The sequence below is a fragment of the Lissotriton helveticus genome, chromosome 1_1 (genome assembly GCF_964261635.1).
Source record: "Lissotriton helveticus chromosome 1_1, aLisHel1.1, whole genome shotgun sequence".
Taxonomy (NCBI): Eukaryota; Metazoa; Chordata; class Amphibia; order Caudata; family Salamandridae; genus Lissotriton; species Lissotriton helveticus.
The window spans coordinates 1358263701-1358284693 of NC_136057.1; the positions used below are offsets into that span (position 1 = coordinate 1358263701).

The 20993-nt window shown below is 45.1% G+C and overlaps 1 protein-coding gene across 5 annotated transcripts in view; it reads left to right on the top strand.

The window, feature by feature from the left end:
* Positions 1-248: 248 nt before the first annotated feature.
* ENTHD1 (ENTH domain containing 1) overlaps positions 249-20993 on the top strand; it is a 1583016-nt gene continuing 1562271 nt past the window's right edge. For 4 of the 5 annotated variants that reach the window (XR_013608914.1, XR_013608915.1, XM_078683401.1 and 1 more), the window contains exon 1: positions 249-395. The gene's annotated coding sequence lies outside the window, so the exon portion shown is untranslated. The other variant, XM_078683403.1, reaches the window with a different exon arrangement.

Sequence of the window (20993 nt, forward strand, 5' to 3'; positions counted from 1 at the left end):
CATTTGTCATTTACAATACCAATAGCTCAAACTTTCCTAATGCGAAACCTATTGCATTGCAAATGCTTGTTTATTATGCTCGCTAACGTTCTTCGCCAACCTAACATTCACTCCAGAATTTGTCGTTGTTCCCTGTATCAGCCGCCACAGCAATGTGACGCGAGTGGCTGGGGCTGAAGTTTCTCGCTCTTGTAGCCACGCGGTGCCACTGAATTCCCAATCAGTAATAGGATTGGCTAGTTGGGCGGTTGCTGTCACTGTCCTCTGGCTTTTGAATGGCTAGATGTGGCAAGAGCGTCCCAGTCTCCAGCGCGAGCAGCGGTTGTTAGCCGAGCCTTTTGAATTAAGATGGGGGAACAACGGGGGCGTTGTCAAGGACTGCTACCGCAAAGCAGGTACTCGCGCATGTGAAGCCGTGTGTGGGTGAGGAGGGGTAGGGAAGAGGGAGATGAGTTGGTCACGTGAAGGGAGAGAATAAACAAGGGTTGACCGACAGATGAAAGAAAAACTGAACGATGTGAGGAGTTCTTAAAGGCAAGGTATGTTACGCGAGATGCACCAAGAAATAGACGAAGGGGACACAAGCTATTGAGGAGGGAAAAGTGGAAAGAACAGAGGGCGAGAGGGAATAACATGGGAAACAGTAGAACTTCATATCGCCATTTTGCTCTCAAGTGCTGTAAATCATAGGTGTTACTATTACCTTCATTAATGGCACTCACTTTACTGACTCATGACTCTTCTTGTGTTCTGAATCGTTACTGTAGCTTTCCTGATTTGTTACTGTAGCTTTCCATTGTGAGTGTATTTGAACTGGATATGTTCGCAATAGAGGAGGAGGGAAGGAGAAACGAGATGGAGGTGGAGTTAGGTAGCAGGGAGAGTGGGGTATAAAGTATAAAAATTGGGTCCAAGTGGGAGGGAATGGGGAGTAAGTGTTTCTGCTGGGAAAGAAAACACAAGTGAACATAAATAGCCAGCATTTTTCTTGAAAGGGCGCAGTCAGTCAGTTTTGGAGTGGCTGCATATTTCCAACACTGGCACAGCCCACCACTGCCTGTGCTGGCATCACCCATTACCTTTAATGTAAACATTGCATTTATTTGTCTACTTTTGCAAAGGGGTGGGCATCCAATGACAGTGAGTTAAGTTCAATTCCCTTGGGATGGGCTCGAAGTGTTATTGCCAGACTTTATTTGTGTGGTTTTATGGCCCTATTATCTCTTCTGGTTGTGAGGCGAAGTGGCCTTTGTTGGGAGCACACACGCTTATCATGTGTAATGCCCTACCATCTAGTCTGCCATCTAGACAGAGAAACTGCCCTTCCTTATCTGTCTTGTACTCTGCTACATGATGAGGGACCACTGGGCTTACCCATATCAGGACTCCTCATGAATATGCAGAGAAGGCAGTACCATATACCTGCCCTCTCCATCTCTGTTGTAGCCTTGTGCCCTTGTGTGAAGTGAGATGCGTTTATTGCCGAAACACCACATGGACCCCCCTCTTCCCTTCGCTTCAAGTAAATATATATTTTGTTTATCTTAGCTGGGCATCCTAAACCACAAATGTACTAAGGTAAGAAAGTGTGGCTACCTACTCTCGATGTCCCCAGCCCTTAGTGTCCTAGGTAACTGTGCTCTTCCCTCAATTTACCTGAAGCAATATCAACCACAGAAGTATAAACCTACTGTGTCAACCATGCTAGTGCGCATTAAAACATTTCTTACACCGTTCCTTAAGTATAACCATGGTCAACAACTGGATGAACAAAACCAACACGCCAACAAATCCCAACCTGAACTCCCCTCCCAGGGTTGAGTGTAGAACTGCCCAATGCCAGTTCAGTCCGTACTCCCAAAACAAGAAACAGTCGTAAAACACTTGTGGGAAATTGCAAAGTGGGGCAAAAATGTTTGCCTGACTTAGTCTGCACCAATGTGAACCCCTCCCCGGGCCACCCCGAATTTGGTGAACAATAAGCATGTAAATCAATTGAGAATCCTAGCAAAAATGTTCATTAAAAGAAACAACTGCCAGGCTGGGTACATCAAGCTCAACCAGGTTTCTCAGGACCTTGGCAGTCTGCAGTCAAGTCATCTGCCGATCTAGATTTAAACTGGGGTAGTTCATCACCAGAGTATTTTGATCCATTTCACGAGGACACAATATCAAGACTGTCATCTCCACCTTCTGTGTTGCCTAGTGAGGAGAAAGGTGGCTTTCCCATCGCTGCAATTGTTGCTAGGGTTTTTCACAACCCTCTGCTGCCTGAGAAGAAGTGTGGCCTCTCCTTGTCCCTTTCCTCACGTGGTTTCTTAGGGAGGGACATATTTGTCGTGGGACTTGACCTGTCCTTTGCCCTTCAGCAGCCTTTCTCATCTTAGTCCACTCTCAAGCCTCCTTGGGGGCTGTGAAAAACAGTGTTGGTTCATCTTCCTTATGTTTCAGCCGTGCCGGGAACAGTAGTATGTGTGGTTATTCCAATTTGTGCAGCTTTGCTTTGAGTGGACAGAAAGAGTTGTGTTGCGTTGCTGTTGTGTCGTTGCAGTGTACCCCGGAAACACTATAATCTTAGAATTCTCTACTCACACTGGACCTCTCTGGCTCTCTGCAGGATATTGTCACTATCTCAGAAGGGGCGCACCATGGCTATATGAATTCTAGGTATCTTGCCTGGCTTGGAACATCTACTTGGGATCCTGAAGACTCTCAATCGCAAATAAACAGGTTAGCCCCTCTGCATCCAAAGCTCATCTAATCCACTTCTATAAAAAAAAGGCTGCCAGGTCCTGTCAGGCTGATTCCTTCTGGGGTACCAACACATTGCAGGTTCCTGTGGGGAGATCTGCCTTTGGCATCTCCGGTCCTTAACTCATACAATACACCAGTTCCAACATGTCAGCCATCAGGGCTTTCAAATCAGGCACTTTTGGAGTGAGTTCTGCAATATAGTTTTCTGTTCCTATCACCCTGTCTGCTTATTTCCATTGGTCAGACTTTAGCAACGAGAGATCTAGTGCTACAGAATCAATTTTAGATTTAGGGCTGTTTTTGTGTCCATGACAGTTTCAATAGTGTGTCCAGAGTAGCTGCAGTTTCTAGCGTGGAGGTCGAGGCCTTTGACAAAATCAAGTCCTTCTTGAGCCTGCTCTTTTAGGTGGGCAGGGGATGACAGGAGTGCCACCCCTTACCACCTTTGTGTTTTCCATATTGGGAGAACTGCTCGACGTTGGTAATGTAGCTGGAGGTACCGATCTTAAGGTCAGTCAGACATCTGAAAGGGACCCAGTTGTTGGCACAGCAATGTCCCAGTTAAGATACGCGGTGGCCGCACCTAGACTGTGAGTGTCTTTGCCATGTCTCCTGTGGATCTTCCTACTGCGTGGCAACATTTATGTTTAAGTTCAGCATGTGGATACAGCAATCAGACAAGAACACGGGTCTGTGCCCAACCCGCCCTGCACCACAACATGCATGTGCCTTGTTGAATCGTTGCTCATGCTCCAGTAGCAGGTAATGTCCATTTTACCCCCTCCACCTCCAAGCTGGTAGGAGCCATGGATCCAGTCATTCACGGGTAGTCATGCGGAAGACAAGGGAGGCGTCATGAGTGCCCTCCTACCTCGGAACGATCATGGTGACTGTGTTTCCCCAATACAGTATATGGTGCCAGCTCCTCCCCCTTGTCCAGTCTCGCAAACAGCCATTTTCAGGGAGGGTAATGGCCCAGTTTCCCTCAACTCTGCACGAAGTCTTCAGGCATGGCATATTCAGGCGGGCACATACTCCCGATCGTCGCCACTGCCCCCAAGTCCTGTGACCATCCCGTCACTGTCTAGGCTCCTTTGCATTCTCGACTGAGCTACTCAGGCCTAGTTTCGGAAGCTCCACTGGGCCTAGTATGCCCTCACAGGATCCCGCATTACCCGCACTGAAACGGGGGCGAGAGGGGCACTAACTTGGGGCCAGAGCCCAATCAGACACACTGCAGGAGGGCAGAGAAGCCGATGCACAATCATCACTTTCCCAAGTGCAGTTATCAGTTATGTTGTACATTTTTTGTCAATTTTGGGCTGATTTTTGATAAGCATTAAGGCAATTTCGGGGCAACTTCATAGGAGCAAGCTGATAGCGCGTCCTACGCCGTTGGCTGCAGGCCACACACCCTAGGGCCTCCACAAGTAGGTTTGTTTCTCAAACTGCTGCTCTTTTTCAACTATTTGAAGACCTGTTGTTCTCTGCTTCTTTGTAACTTACCTACATGTCAGGAAATAAGTAAAGCATTTTGTGGCTTGATTCAGTTGTCTGAAAAGGATAAACTCAAAATGAATCTCTCATCATCCATTGACTTTCAAGCTCTGCACATGTTCCTTTTATACGCCTCTTTCTCCACTTGTGTTATTCTTGCTTATGTAGTTAACTACATCTGGAATGCCACATGCCCCTCTCTCTCTGCATGCTCACATGATCCTTGTTTGTCTCTCCTTTTATTTCAATCTGACTGAGACTCCTATGTATCACACGCCTACGCTTGGATCATTCACCCTCTGTTCACGCTCACACCCCCATTTTTACAATTTCAACATACACACCTAACAAAATATATATATATATATATATATATATATATATATATATATATATATATATATATATATATATATTCAAATGCACCACTGCACTCCTTCACTTCCTTCTGGCGAAAAAGAGAGCACAAACTTTTCTTCAATTGTGCAAAATATTTACTTGATGCTTACAAAGTTAAAAAGCCATGACTTTATATATATATATATATATATATATAGAGAGAGAGAGAGATAGATAGATAGATAGATATATAGATAGATATAGATATATATTATGGTATAGCGGTCGCCACTCTGTAGTTATAGTTAGGACCTAGTTACCATAAGAAATTGTTTTTTTGTTTTTTTAATAACTTTGGAGTCGTCAAACAAATTTTCATGAATCTTTCCAGGAAAAAAGGTTATCCACCTCAGGCCTCCAAAAATGTACTCGCCCAAAAATGTACTCGCCCACTCGCTATGGCGAGTCAGATTTGATCAGATTGAGCTATTTTTAGGACCTACTGGTCCTTTCTGGTGAGTGACCTTAAGCTGGAAAATAACAGGTGTTCTGTTCATTCAGAAAGGGAATGAGCAATAAAGAGGCCTTAAAATCTTGTTTTTATCTTGATATATTTGCTGTTTTTTTCAAGGACAGAGGTCAAATGTCAGTTTGTCTTTTTACTAATTGCTGCTTATCTTATCCTGGAAAATAGTGTTGACTTTTTGTTCCCTTACTACAGTTAGAGGTTGTGTTAAGTGAGATGCCTAACAATCATTGTGAAACAAAAGGTTGTAAGATGTCAGTTTTTTTCTAACACACACCATTCAAATAGCTTATAAATGAATTGTACAAGTATTTCAGAATATATCAGGAACTACAAAAACATTTATTTTTTTGTAATTCAGAAGTGTTATACAAAGACTTAAATAGGAGCAAAACTAATCAGAAAACTTTACTTGGTGATGTGCAAATAACATATTTGCAAAAACTCGATTTCCAAACATTATTGTTTGTACACTGCATAGTTTTATCAGTAAAACTGTATGTCAGTAGGAAATGTTGTGGTCATTTCAGTGGAAAATCTGCTGACTGCAAATGACACTGTGCTATCACTTTATACTTTAGTTCTGTATTTATTAAGAGTGATAGTTTGTAAACATGATTTGAGAAACATTCCAGTCCCTGCCTTTATGACAATGATGTTAATGAATTAAGAGGCAAGTTATGGGTCATGTGTATCCTTTATGTAGCTAGATTTGTGTTATATATGGAACAAAAGTTTAGTCTATTAAATCAAACAAAATAGTTTTTTGACAGCAGACATGCTGAACTCGTGTATTTGAAGGTCCTCGTACATGTTATAATGAAGAAATTGGCAGCTTAGTGAATTAAAATATTTGCCTAGGATCACATAATTTGAAACCAGTTTATGGGTCGATAGCATTACAATTAGGTTAAATAGATTATTTACGTCACTAGACCTGCAGGTCTAGTACCATTTTTATGATTTTCAAGGCCTATACCTCAGTTCCTTCCTGGAAAGTTTCAGGGTAATCCGTTTAGTGAGGGCTGAGGAAACAAAGGGGTTCCTAAAACTTAAAATCCCAATTCATATGCCATAGGAAAATTTTACAGTGAAAACGGCTGCACGGAATTACAACAAATTTAGCAGAAAGCTAGATTAGATCTTGGTCCAGAATGCATGCTTTTTGTGATGTGGTGTAAATCCGTCCAGTATGTTTTTTTTTAACAAATTAAGGTTCAAAAACTTTGTAAATCCAGGTAATTGGGCTGAAACTGAAAAATGTAAGCCTTCTGATTGGCTAAGGAGGCTTTATCCCAGCAAGCGTACAGATTGGCCTGCCGCAAAAGGGGAACATCCTTTACCACGTGGATTTTACTCCGCAGTACCCTTTCAATGCGTCTTTTACGACGCAAGTCGTAACCACGACTTGCGCTGGAGGGCGCTACAGGACAAGGAATAATTTAATTTACTATCCAACACCTTCCCTACTGTACGTAGGCTGGTGTTGGAATAGTAAATTAAAAAATTCCTAAGTCTGCACCCCTACAACGCAAGTCGTGGTAACGACTTGCGTTGTAAAAAACGCGTTGTAACGGTACGCGTGGTAAAACCATGCGTCGTACCGTCGTACATCCGCCGCAAAATGAAAAGAAATGTTGTGGTGGCCATAACTACTAGATTGCAGTTAAAAAAATAAAATGGCAGCAGTTTGTTTTTGTTTTTTTAATGACTAGCCCATGGGGTTGGCCATGGCACAGGGGGTCAAACCATTAATTTTTTTAAACATATGGGGAGGGGGCATGCGTGGCCCCCACCCCTCAAGCCAATTTCAGCGACAGAAACCCCATTGCCCAGTGTCTGGCGCAATTTATGAAGGGGGGCGTAGGCGCCCCTCCCTAAGTCAAGTTTCAGAACCTTGGACCCCATACCATGGAACCCAGTGCAATTTTACAAGTGGAGGGGGTGTGGGCCACCCTCCCAACTCCTCTGAGGCCCTATGGACTCCATCCCCCTGCTGCAGTTTCGATCATTCGGGAAGGAGGCGTAGCTGGGCCCAAGGGACCCCATCCTCCAGAACACTTCTGTTTTGTGCCCGGCAGATTGCAGACATACCCTGCTCATACTGTCTTGGGCAGAAACACACAACTTTGCTCCTGCCCAGGCAAGAGCAAAGTAATTGAGCAGGTTCCCACGTGTATCCCAGTATATCCTGCCTGGAGGGCACTTGGGCTTCCCCTGCAGCCCAGTGTGTTTCTAGACATGTGGGTCCCTCAGTTGGGCATTGGGGCATCCATCTAAAATATTTGACCCGCTCATGCTACAGGAGCTGGCAAGGGCCCGTGGGTTCTAGGGCTCCCCCTAAAGCCCCCAATGATGAAGACATTGTAGGTATTCCTGGGTGAGTGCAGGGGCATCCAATTCTTTGAAAAAATGCTGAGTCCCTCCAGCACCCATGACAGGTGCCAACTGGATAGCTGACAGGGGCCCCTTCCCTGAGCCTATTATGGCCCTGGGGTCCTCATCAGTCTCACTCAGTCTTGGTCACATGACCAGCCGGACATTTCCAACAACTTTATATTGGCATGATTGCGTCACAGGCAGTGAAAGCATACTTCAAAAACAAAAGATTCTCTTATCTTCTTTCTATATGAGTGCAATGAATTTCAGTATTATATTATTACATTCATTCCATCTCGCTACAAATCATTAGAATGTTGCTGGATCGACCGCAATTTTACATTGTTGAAATGTTACATAGTTTTATTTTCAAACCGGACTAAACGGGGAATGGGGGAAATTACATCTTTAGGCAGAAGTGTTATCAATCACATCCTTGTTGATCCTCAACAGTCACGAATTAATCACGTTACAGTAAATTAGCTCCAAATTGCCTCTAAACAGTGTCATGTATTAAGCATCTCCCCACAATATCTTACGACGGTCTTATGCTTCAACGGCTCTAATTGCCCATGTCTCAAATACATCTCTATACAGTTCCTGTAGTGGATATTAATTTTTCACAGAAATCTCTATTGTATATTAATGCACTCGACCCAGTTTGAAGTCCACATTACAGACGTCCAATTCCGCTCTGAAAAATATGTATCAAAATAGGCAGAGGTCAAAAGCTCATTCAAAGCAATCGATTATCTTCTTTTAACACAATTATTAAAGCCCTATGTCTCACACAGCAAACAAAAACAAGCACCTCTGGTCATTAATTCCTACTTCTGGGCCTCAGAAGCCTCCCTCTTCAAACTCTTATTGTAGATGTACACAAAGCTCTTTGTCCACGTTCGTCCCTACTGGTGCTGTGCACCCTACTTCCAAAATAAATTTTGATTCTAACTTCCTTAGGGATGCTACCCTATCACCACTCTTAAGATTCTTCAGTACTATGTCTATTCCAAAGAATTTTCCCTACTTCCAATCTCCATCACAACTACCATTAAAATACTTGGCAGTGCTATAGCTCATGGCGCGCCAGTGTTCCAGAATTCTCTTATTTACTGGAAAAATGGCCAAACCAATGTACCATTTCCCACAAGGGCACCTAATACCATAGACAACAAACACTGTCTTGCACGTGATCACTTTTTTATGTGCCATTTCTGTGTAGTTTTGCTAGTGTAATCTCCTTAACGTTGTCACTATATTTACAGGCTTTACATCGGCCACAGCGTTTGAACCCCCATGTTTGGTTCAACCAATTGTTTTCTTTGTCGAAAGGTGACTATGGACTAATAAGTCCTTCAGAGATATTTTTTTGTAAAGTGACAGACGGATATGTGCCTACCTTGTCTTTCAAAATAGGATCATGCACAAGTACATCCCATCGTTTTCTCAGAATCTGTGTCTACTGATCCGATTTCTTAGTGTACTTACTAATAAAACAATTGGGTTCATTGGTATTTCCCCGTTTGTCTCACTGTAGGTCTATATATTGCCTCATCCCTACAGGTTTCATCTGCATGGATACTGGCTGCAGCGAAACGTTTGTTGGGATACCCTCTCACTTTCAACCTTGTAACCATCTCATTGTTAGTCTTTTGGTAGTCATCCTCAGCACTGCAGTTCCGCTTAGCGCGGGGAACCTCACTATATGGAGGCCAGGGGGATGGCAGCTCCATGGATGCAGGATAGAGTTTCTCGCTGTCTCTGAAAAGTTTTGTCACAAGTGTTCTATTTTTTACAGATAGGCAAATATCCAAGAAATCAACCCTGCTCTTGCTGTGTAAACCGTAAATTCAGATTATTCTCATTTAGAGACATGGCTAACCGTGTAAATTCATCCTCTGAGATGTTCCATATACAGAAAATGTAATTGGTGTGTGTTTATATGTGTGTATACATGTGAACAAGGGCTCTAGTAGCCCGAAACGCGTTATGCACTTTTCCACGAACTTGAGCAAATAAAAAAGAAACCTGACATCTGGTCTTGTGGTCTGTCTCCTGTGTTTCGGTGACGAAAGGAGTTTCTTGTGGATATATATATATATATATATATATCAAAAGGATCCCGACCGCTTTTCGCTGCGGTCTTGAACGGGCGCGGACCTCCTCTCCTCTTCTCTGATCAACTTTGTCAGATATCAAACGCCATCACACCAATTGTAGTGTAAGCAGTGCAGAATTTTATTTCTGATAATGCCAGAGCAAGTGCCCTCCCTGACGCGTTTCAGAAAACAGGCACCGACTCCGTGGGATTCGTAATCAAGGGTCTTTATTAACAAGAAAGACGACCAGACGCGTTTCGGCGGACATGTCCGCCTTGCTCACTACATCTGGTTTCACCAAGTGTGTATGACCTATTTATAGTGATACAATGTAACCCATTGGTTCTGAGAAAAACGACAAAACTGACATGTGACACAATCCATAGACATAGAGGGTTAAAAAGCATACATTTTGTAATTCATGTATTGTACTTTGTAACAAAATCTGTGTAAATACTTCTTTACAATTTAAGTTAATATTACCCTCATAATTTGATGACCTCCTGTTTCCCTATCCTCGTGGAATTAGATATAATTTGGGATTCTTGTGTGTGAGGCTTAGCACTGCCTGTATGAGTCTGTTTACTGTGTGTGTTTCTTCGTGCGTTCTGGTCTTAGTGTATGTTACTATGGACTTGGAAGAAATGTTGCGCCTTGTATAAAACCTATCAGCGCATGTCCAATCTGTAACTTTCCGGCACATGCATCTGTTAGGCCTCGTGTTGTAGCGGCAGTGAAAAAACGTGAGTATATGCTGGTCCACGCCCGCGGCGTTAGTGTGTGCGTTGTATATTGAAAAAACTATTGTTATCGAGCTCCATCCTTTTTCTGAAGGTATACATGTAGCTAATGTTTTCGGTACGGGTTGGGAAAATGTTACAGCGTGCGGGCATAATTAAAGCATCGGATACACAGTTGCCGTTTTCGAACCCCGGTATTGACGTGTGTTTGGCAGTGTGCCGAACGGTAATTTGTGTTTTTTTATTCTGTTGTTGATTTTGCCTCTGTACTTAATTATCGCCTGGTGCAGAGTGTGGCGGACTATATTGCTATACAGCACTTATAAAAAACTAATGGAGTTTAGCCCTTGTGGGCAGTAAATACCCGGGAATAACTCCCTGCGGTCGTCCTGTTTTTAAAGTGGGTTCTAGGTTTCCCCCCGCCTAATCGTTAGCTGTGTGTTCTGCTGCCTCCCATTTTTTGTTTCTGGTGATTTGGAGCGAAAAAGGAAGGCTATGTGCTATGTGTCAATTGCTCATGGCACTGTGTTCGGTGGTGGGGAGGCCTGTCTAATGGTTAGTCCTATTGTCGCTAAGTGAGAATGTGACTAATATTTACAAGTGATTATGTATGTGTGTGTGGGTTAAAAACTTGTTTGAGATGGTGAAGCTAGATGTTGTGCAGCTCTATGGGTCTTGTGTCTTGGCACGAGGATTTTGCCTGTGGAATATCTGCTTGTATATGTAGTGCAAGTTTACAGATGGACGCTAAGTGCTTCGTCTGCGTTGTGGCCATTTGGTATTTTGGAATTTAGCTGGATGATGTATTTGGACTCTAAACGTCTCAATGCTTGTAATCTATTGCCCCCTCTTGGTTTTGGTGCCACATTGTCGATTACAAAATAAGTGAGGTGTTCCTTGTTCCCACTGTGGTGTGCATTTATGTGTCTGGCAAATGGGTAGGTAGTATCATCATTGCTGATTGCGCGCAAGTGCTGCAAGATCCTGACGTGAACTGGGTGGATGGTACTCCCCACATACATTTTCTTGCAGGTACAACTGAGCACATATACTGCGAAGTCAGTCTTGCATGTATAGTGTTCCCTGATCGTGTAGGGTGTTTTCCTGAACGGGAATTCTACTGTTTTGGTGTTAACTCCGTGTAAACAGGCCTTGCACTTCGAGCACTTAAAGAAGCCATTCTGGGCCTGTAACCAGGACGTGTTTTTATTTACAATGGGCGCATAGTTAACCAGTTCCTGCCGCATTGATATTGCTCTACGGAAGGTTAACTGAGGCAGTTTAGCGCAAATGGGTCCAATGGTGGGGTCCATTCTGATGAGTGGCCAGTGCCTGTACATGATTCTACGTAGGTCCTTGTGGTGTTTGCTGGCTGTAACCTGTGATCAGTCTGGGAGTGAATGGTTTTGTTTCACTAAGGTCACTGACTGCCTTTGGTTTCCCCTTTAGAAGGTCTTGTCGGGTAGGCTTTTCGCTCTTTTATCTTAGCTCTGTCTAGTGTATTTTCTTTGTATCCTCTTTCCCTCAACCTAGCAAAGAGGTTCTCTGTATTGTCATGTAGGTCAGTTTCTAGACTACAGTTTCTTTTCATTCGGAGGCACTCCGGATATGGTATGCTCTCCTTCAAACTGACAGGGTGGAAGCTTGTGGCGTGTAGGATTGTGTTACCCGCCGTCTCCTTTCTGTATGTTCTAGATTCTATTCTTCCATCTTTCTGAAAAACCTCTAGGTCTAGGAATGTAATTCTGGTGGTGTCTGTGGTGCATGTAAATTTTAGGTTCAAACTGTTTTCATTAATGACTTTGACGAATTCTTTTGCACTTTCCTCCGTCCCCTGCCACACCATAAAGATGTCATCTATGTACCTTTTATAGAAAACGATGTGGTTGAGGTATGTGTGGTTGTGCTGGGCCATGAGTACTTGCTCCTCCCACCAGCCCATATGCAAATTCGCATAGCTGGGGGCAAAACAAGTACCCATGGCCGTGCCTTGGGTCTGTTGGTACAGGAGTTTGTTGTATGCGAAAGTGTTGTTTGCAAGGCACCATTCCGCCATCTGTACTAACATCATAGTATGTTGGTGTAGTGTGATATTTCGACTACCCCAAAAATATTTCATAGCATTTAAACCATATGTATGCCTGATGCTGGTATAGAGGCTTTGAACGTCCAATGTTACAAAAATAAAATCAGGTTGCCATGCACAGTCATGTACCAACGGCTGTAAAAAGAAGTCTATAAATTTACTGGTATTTTCAAATAGACTTCCTATGGCCGAGATGATTGGTCTATCAGGAGGACAGTTGATGTCTTTATGGACCTTAGGTAGCAGGTAGAGTTGGGGGGTTACTGGATGGTCATTCTTTAGGAAAGTGAATTCTGGCTTGGTTATGAGGCCTTTGCTCCTCCAGTCATACAAACTCGTGTGGTATCTCTCCTTGATGTTGGCAAGGTTAGAGCTGTTAATTCTTTTGTAGCATTGTCTGTCCTGTAGTTGTTGCATGGCTTCATGATTGTACATGTCTAGCGGCCATCAATCAATCAATCAATCAATCAAAGCATTTGTATAGCGCGCTACTCACCCGGAGGGTCTCAAGGCGCTTGGGGAGGGGGGGTCCGCTACTGCTCGAACAGCCAGGTCTTGAGCTGCTTCCTGAAGGCGAGGTGGTCCTGGGTCAGGCGGAGGTGGGTCGGGAGGGAGTTCCAGGTCTTGGCGGCGAGGTAGGAGAAGGACCTTCCCCCTGTGGTGACTCTTCGGATGTGGGGGACGGCGGCGAGAGCGTGGCCGGTCGATCGGAGCTGGCGTTTGGGAGCGTAGAAATTGAGGCGGCTGTTGAGGTATCCTGGTCCTTGGTTGTGCAGGGCTTTGTGTGCGTGGGTGAGGAGACGGAAGGTGATTCTCTTGTTGACCGGGAGCCAGTGCAGGTCTCGCAGGTGTCCGGAGATGTGGTTGCGACGGGGGATGTCCAGGATGAGCCTTGCTGAGGCGTTCTGGATCCGCTGGAGTCTCTTCTGGAGTTTGGCGGTGGTTCCGGCGTAGAGGGCGTTGCCGTAGTCCAGTCGGCTGGTGACGAGGGCCTGGGTGACCTTCTTCCTGGTCTCGGTGGGGATCCACCGGAAGATCTTGCGTAGCATGCGTAGGATGTTGAAGCATGACGAGGAGACGGCGTTGACTTGTCTGGTCATGGAGAGGGATGAGTCCAGGATGAAGCCCAGGTTGCGTGCGTGGTCTGTTGGTTTGGGTGCGCTGCCCAGGGCGGGGGGCCACCAGGAGTCGTCCCAGGCAGAGGGTGAGGATCCCAGGATGAGGACTTCCGTCTTGTCCGAGTTCAGTTTCAGGCGGCTGTTCTTCATCCATTCGGCTACCTCCTTCATCCCTTCGTGTAGGTTGGCTCTGGCGGTGGCGGGGTCGTTGGTGAGGGAGAGGATCAGCTGGGTGTCGTCGGCGTAGGAGATGATGTTGAGGTTGTGCTGTCGTGCGATGGCTGCGAGGGGACTCATGTAGACGTTGAAGAGGGTTGGGCTGAGCGAGGAGCCTTGAGGAACGCCGCAGATGACTTTGGTGGCTTCTGATCTGAACGGTGGGAGGCGGACTCTCTGTGTCCTTCTGGCGAGGAAGGAGATGGTCCACTGCAGCGCCTTCTCCCGGATTCCGACGTTGCTGAGGCGCTGTACTAGGGTACGGTGGCAGACGGTGTCGAAGGCCGTGGAGAGGTCTAGGAGGATGAGGGCCGCTGTTTCTCCGTTGTCGAGCAGGGCTCGGATGTCATCGGTGGCTGCGATCAGGGCAGTCTCGGTGCTGTGGTTGGTCCTGAAGCCAGACTGCGAGAGGTCGAGGGATCCGTTCGTCTCGAGGAAGGCGGCCAGCTGCTTGTTGACGGTCTTCTCGATGACTTTTGCGGGGAACGGGAGCAGCGAGATGGGTCGGTAGTTCTTGAGGTCGGAGGGGTCGGCTGATGGCTTCTTTAGTAGGGCGCTGAGTTTGGCGTGCTTCCAGCTCTCCGGGAAGGTAGCGGTGTCGAAGGAGGTGTTGATGATGTCCCGCAGGTGGGGTGCGATGACAGCGTCGGCCTTGTTGAAGACGTGGTGAGGGCAGGGGTCTGTCGGAGATCCGGAGTGGATGGTGTTCATCGTGCGCATGGTGTCTTCGGTGCTGATCGGGGTCCAGGCGCGGAGGGTGGTGGTGGGGGGCGGTGGTTCGGTCGTGGCGAGCGTCGGTTGAGTGCTGAAGCTGTTGGGTATGTCCGTGATCTTGTCGTGGAAGTATGAGGCGAGGGAGTTGCAGAGGTCTTGCGAAGGGGTGATGTCGTTGTTTCCGGCGTTGGGGTTGGAGAGCTCTTTGACGATGTTGAAGAGTTCCTTGCTGTTGTGTGCGTTGTTGTCCAGTCGTTCCTTGAATGCAGTTTTCTTGGTGGTGTGGATCAGTTGGTGGTGTTTTCGGGTGGCGAGCTTGAGGGTAGTCATGTTGTCCGATGTTGGTTCTCTGCGCCAGGCTTTCTCAAGGGCTCTGCAGTTCTTCTTCGAGTTCTTGAGTTCGTCGGTGAACCATGGGGCTTTTTTGCTGCCGGGTCTGTTAGGCGGGGTCCTCAGAGGGGCGAGGTCGTCTGCGCAGTCGCTGATCCACATCGTGAGGTTGGTGGCCGCTTGGCTGGGGTTCGCTGCGCTGGTGGGTGGGTTCCTGCTCAGGGAAGTTGCGAGTTGATCAGCTGTGATCTTGTTCCAGCTTCTGCGTGCAACCTGTTGCTGGTGGTGGTGGATCGTGGTCCTTTTGAAGCTGAAGTGGACGCAGCTGTGGTCCGTCCAGTGGAGTCCGGTGGCGTGGCTGAAGGCGATGTCCTTGCTGGAGGAGAAGACGGGGTCGAGAGTGTGTCCGGCGTAGTGGGTGGGGGTGGTCACCAGTTGCTTGAGTCCGAGGTTGGCGAGGTTGTCCAGCAGGGTGGTGGTGTTGCGGTCGTTGTTGTTCTCCAGGTGGAAGTTGAGGTCCCCGAGGAGGATATAGTCAGCGGAGAGGAGGGCGTGCGGGCTGACGAAGTCGGCGATGTCCTCGCTGAATTGTGTGCGTGGTCCCGGGGGTCTGTAGATGAGGGTGCCTCTGAGGGTGGTCCTGGGGTTGATGTGGATCTGGAAGTGCAGGTGCTCGGTAGGTGCGAGGGTGTCGTCGGTGTTGGTCGTGATGCGGATGGAGTTCCTGTGGATGATGGCAATGCCATAGGACTATGTTTCCTCCTTTGTCGGCACTACGGATTACAATGTCTTAGCGTTGTTTTATTTTGTCCATCACTTGACCATATTTCGCTCTGTAGTCGTTGGATTTTTTTATTCAAAGTTGTACTGCTCTCCAAAGCCAGGTTATTGAGATCTTTGATCAACCTTTCTGCAAAAATATCGATGTTATCTTTGGGCATAGGTGGATAGAAGACTGATTTCGGTCTGAAAGGAGAGGGTTCTGATGCTAAGATCGACAGATTGGCATGTGTTCCTGCTTGTGTATTCCTCAGTACTCCTTCCGCTAGATCCAACTCTACCTCTGTCATGTCTCTCAAGAAATCCAAATCTTCTACATTCAGTGCGATTGTTGGTGTCGGGTTTGTCAGTTTCTCTTGTAGATCTAGAGTTTGTTCTCTTTGGTTTGTGAAATACTTGTTTAGCTTTAGTTTCCAAGTGAAATGGTAGAGATCTATCCTGGTCTCAGTGTAATTAAAATTTGTCTCCTTGCAAAATGAGAGTCCCAATTCCAAAGTCTTTATTTCTTCAGCTGTCAAATCCATGTTTGAAAGATTTATTACTGTGTTTTTTCGCTGTTGATGTGAGGTTTATCTCCTCCTGTTGCGCCTGTATGTGGGTTTGGTTTTTTGAGCCGTGTCTCCCCCACCGTCTGTTCTTCCTCCTTCTGCTCTTGGAAGGTTTTGCCTGTTTGTCGTCTGGTCCTGTCTTTGTATCCTTGGTCTCAGGCTTTGTAGCCGTTCCATACGTAAAAAAGCGAGTTCTACCACTGGGGTTGGTACTTGTTCATTCTGGCTTGTGGTTGTTGTGCTTGTACCGGGGTCTGACTCTGCTCCTGAGCTGATTTCCGACTCACTCGGTACATTTGGGTGTGCTTGTGTCGTGTTTGTTGCAGAGAATTGTTGGCGACGGATATTCTCAAATTTCCATGGTTCTATTTTTTACAGATAGGCAAATATCCAAGAAATCAACCCTGCTCTTGCTGTGTGTCATAGTAAACCGTAAATTCAGATTATTCTCATTTAGAGACATGGCTAACCGTGTCAATTCATCCTCTGAGATGTTGCATATACAGAAAATGTAATTGGTGTGAGTTTATATGTGTGCATATATATATATATATATATATACCACACACTCCTGGTACAGCGAGTCCGTATTTCAACAAAAAAGACCAGAACCGGGGCCCAAATAGTGTTCAAAGTGCTGTATTTATTGGCACACGGAGAAACAAACCCTACGCGATTCGAAGCCTAAGCTTCTTGCTCACGGGTACATTTGTTTAAGCGGCCATTCTTTTTAAAGTGATAAAGTCCACATTATTTCCGTGCACGTGATCACAGTGACATAGAAAAGTTACTATGTTGCAACAACAGTCCATTAATCAAAGCAATGTTACTGAAGGTGAACAAAACATAATAGCAGCTATAAGGATCGAGCAATCTGACCTCATAATGCATAACGGTTTGCAGATTTAACTGCACAAAACATGTTGCACCGCCCAAGTGGGCCTATTTACAATTCTAGTGTACAATATAGAAAATATATCTCTTAATTTCACACATCGAGTGATAAATATCAAACAAGACACTGAGATTTAATTTGCCAAAAAAGGCCAGTTGCCTCAACAAATATTCTTGCTTTACGGTGTCAAGCCCGAGTGGGCTATTTTGATCCAGCTGTACAATGAATCTTCAGCATATCTGAAAATAAAAGGACAATGTGCACAATGTTTACTATGTCTCTGGATTACAGTGAATAAAAACATTAAAAGACCATCAGAATGGAACTAAATCAGAAAGCAGGCAAGTTAAAAATACATCAAGTTTGTAAATGGACTGAAAGTTCTTCACCCATGTTTTGTCCTACGGGTTGTGTCGTATTATACCTAATGATGTAGCGGGATTCTAGTTTACGTAGTTCCAATAACCTGTTTCCACCCCGTTCTTTGTGTTCTACACAGTCAATGACAAAAAATTTCAAAAGATTGGGGTTCTGTTGATGCTCAGCTAAAAAATGCCAGGCCACCGGATATTGTGGATTTGCATTTTTGATTGCCCTCAAATGTTCCAACACCCGAAACTTGGCTTTTTTGGTAGTCATGCCAATGTAGAATTTGTCACACGGACATTGCAGTGCATACACTGCGTATTCCGTGTTACATCCCATACGTTTGGTGATTTTATGTTCTGCTTGATCTTTGCATAACTTTAGAGCTAAGCGTAACTGTAGCTCACAAGAAGGCTTTGAACTGGAGAAGACCACTATGTGCTAAAGATTTTGTGAAAGAGGTTATAGTAGAACTGTGATTAAACAAGCAGAAGTCAAAGTTGAGCAAATGCAGAGGAAAGATCTTTTAGTCCCTAAAACTCGTGAGAATTCTGAACAAATCAGATTCATCACTAACTTTGATAATCAATCGTGGCAATTAAGGAAAAGTCTCAATAAACATTGGAACATCCTCAGATTGGATTGTGACTTAAAAGAGGCACTTAATGAAAATCCCTCTATGACCTTCAGAAAAACAAAATCTCTTAAAGATTCGCTAAGTAATGCCCTAATACAAGAACCCTCGAAATCCCCGCATATTGTGGGATTTTTCCCCTGCACTAAGTGCAAGGCGTGTAAAAATAGTCACAAATGTAAAAGTCTAAAGTTATGCTTGACACCGTAAAGCAAGAATATTTGTTGAGGCAACTGGCCTTTTTTGGCAAATTAAATCTCAGTGTCTTGTTTGATATTTATCACTCGATGTGTGAAATTAGGAGATATATTTTCTATCTTGTACACTAGAATTGTAAATAGGCCCACTTGGGCGGTACAACATGTTTTGTGCAGTTAAATCTGCAAACCGTTATGCATTATGAGGTCAGATTACTCGATCCTTATAGCTGCTATTATGTTTTGTTCACCTTCAGCAACATTGCTTTGATTAATGGACTGTTGTTGCAACATAGTAACTTTTCTATGTCACTGTGATCACGTGCACGGAAATAATGTGGACTTTATCACTTTAAAAAGAATGGCCGCTTAAACAAATGTACCCGCGAGCAAGAAGCTTAGGCTTCGAAACGCGTAGGGTTTGTTTCTCCGTGTGCCAATAAATACAGCACTTTGAACACTATTTGGGCCCCGGTTCTGGTCTTTTTCGTTGAAATACGGACTCGCTGTACCAGGAGTGTGTGGTATTTGGAGGGGGTGGCGATCCCGCCGGGAGCCCGCTGCTAAAAACGTCTCGAGCACGCCAAACTTGTGTGTGTCATATATATATATATATATATATATATTCACCTTCGAGCATTGATATATATATATATATATATATATATATATATATTCACTGAAAAAAACAACGGTTACATGGACGTTATAGTTAGGCTCAGATATCACTCGTACAAAACCAGTGAAATTCAGCAGTTATAGTTAGCTGAGCTAACTATAAGTTGTGCCCCCGCATTGCACTGCTTATGACCTCACATATTATGTTACTCATGACATGGTCAGTGACATCACTGGTTACATCACCAATTACATCAACCAGTGACTGTGAGTGTTTTTAAAAAGTTTGAGTGTTAAATATATACACCAAGGTGTACTGGTGAATCCGAGTGTGTGTGACTGACTGTATGAGTGATTAGGTGTCTCAGTGAATGTATGGATGAGTGACCAGTTGTGTGAATGTCTGTACCAGTCTTTCAGTTGGTGTTTAAGTGGCTGTTTGGGTATGTGCGTTCGGTACGTGAGTGGCGACTAGGTGAGTGATTGGTTGTCTGAATACCTGTATGGGTGTCTGAGTGTCTGTGTGGGTGGGTGAGGTGGTGTGTGACTGCCTGTATGGAGGGGTGAGTCAGTGGCTGTATGGGTTAGTGAGTGCATGTGTGGGGGGTAATATGGGTTAGTGAGTGGATGTGTCAGTGGTATATGGGTAACTGGGTATGTGAAAGACAGAATAGGTAAGTGATGGGGTCTATGAGTGACTGAGTGAATGTGGGAGCGGCTGGGTGAGTGAGTGCTTGTGTCAGTGACTGTAGAGGTGAGTATGTGTTAGTATCTGTATGAGTAAGCGAGTGGGTGTGTGTGTATCTGTATGCGCAAGTGGCTGTGTGATTGACTGTATGGGTAATGAATGAATGAATACACACTTGTATAGGAAATGCTACCCAAGGGCATCCCAGCGCTTCTTGTGACACATTATCATTCACCACTGCTCATGGAAAGAGAAAAGTCTTCAACTGCTTCCTGAACCCGGGATAGTTATGTTCAAGACGAATATAGTCTGGAAGCTGGTTCCAGAACTTGGCCGCGTTGTAGGGGAACCGTCGACCTCCAGTCCGTGACAGTTTAATCCTGGGGACAGCAAGAAGTTGTTTATTATTAGATCTAAGAGTCCGATTGGTGCGATATAATTGCACCATGGACTGAATCATGGGGGGGCCATTACCAGCAATGGACTGATGGACAATACACATTGCCTTAAACCAGATTCTGTCCTGAACAGGAAGCCAATGCAACCGGCTAAGCGCTAACTTAGCAGAATTACGTTTTGGGACATTCATTAAAAGGCGGGCTGCACAGTCTGGACAGTCTGTAAAATCTTAGTGGTTCCTTGTGGCGCACCCGAGTAAACTGCATTCGCATAGTCCAGCCACAATAAAATAAGGGCTTGGACCAGCATACACCTAGCTTCAAACGGAAGAAGACGTAGAATCTTCCTTATCGATCTAAGAAGACCATAGCAGTTAGCGGCAACTTTACGTGCTTGAACTGTAAAGTTGAGATTGGAGTCAAACCATACGCCCAAACTCTTTATTTGTTTCTTTGGTACAGGAGGGGGGCCAAGACAACTAGGCCACATAGGATCTAAATTCATGGGTGCCGCATGGCCTAGTATCATAATTTCTGTCTTGGCACCGTTCAATTTAAGAAAAGACAGATCCATCCACTCAGCGACCTTCACAAGGCAGGAAGTTAGATCCAGTTCAGCTTTATCTTGCTGGCTAAGGGACAACACCAACTGGGTGTCGTCAGAGTATGTGACCGTCTGGATCCCTCAGGGGAGCCCCACATCCGCAAGGGACCTCATGTAGATGTTAAACATGGTGGGACTCAGCGAAGATCCCTTGGGGACTCCATACTGCAAAGTAATCTGCTTCAAAAGAACATCCTCTTCAAAGACCGCAAATGATCTGTCTGAAAGGAAGGACTGCAACCATTTAAGGGCAGTCCCTGCTACTCCCACCTCCCTGAGACTTTGGATCATAATTTAGTGGTTTACCGTAACAAAGGCTGCGCTGAGATCTAACAAGATGATTGCAGCGCAGCCTCCGTTGTCCAAGATTTTTCTGGACTCTTCAACCACGGCGAGAAGGGCCGTCTCTGTGCCCTGATGGCGTCTGAAGCCAGTGTGGGTGGGATGGAGGCATTTATTTTCCTCCA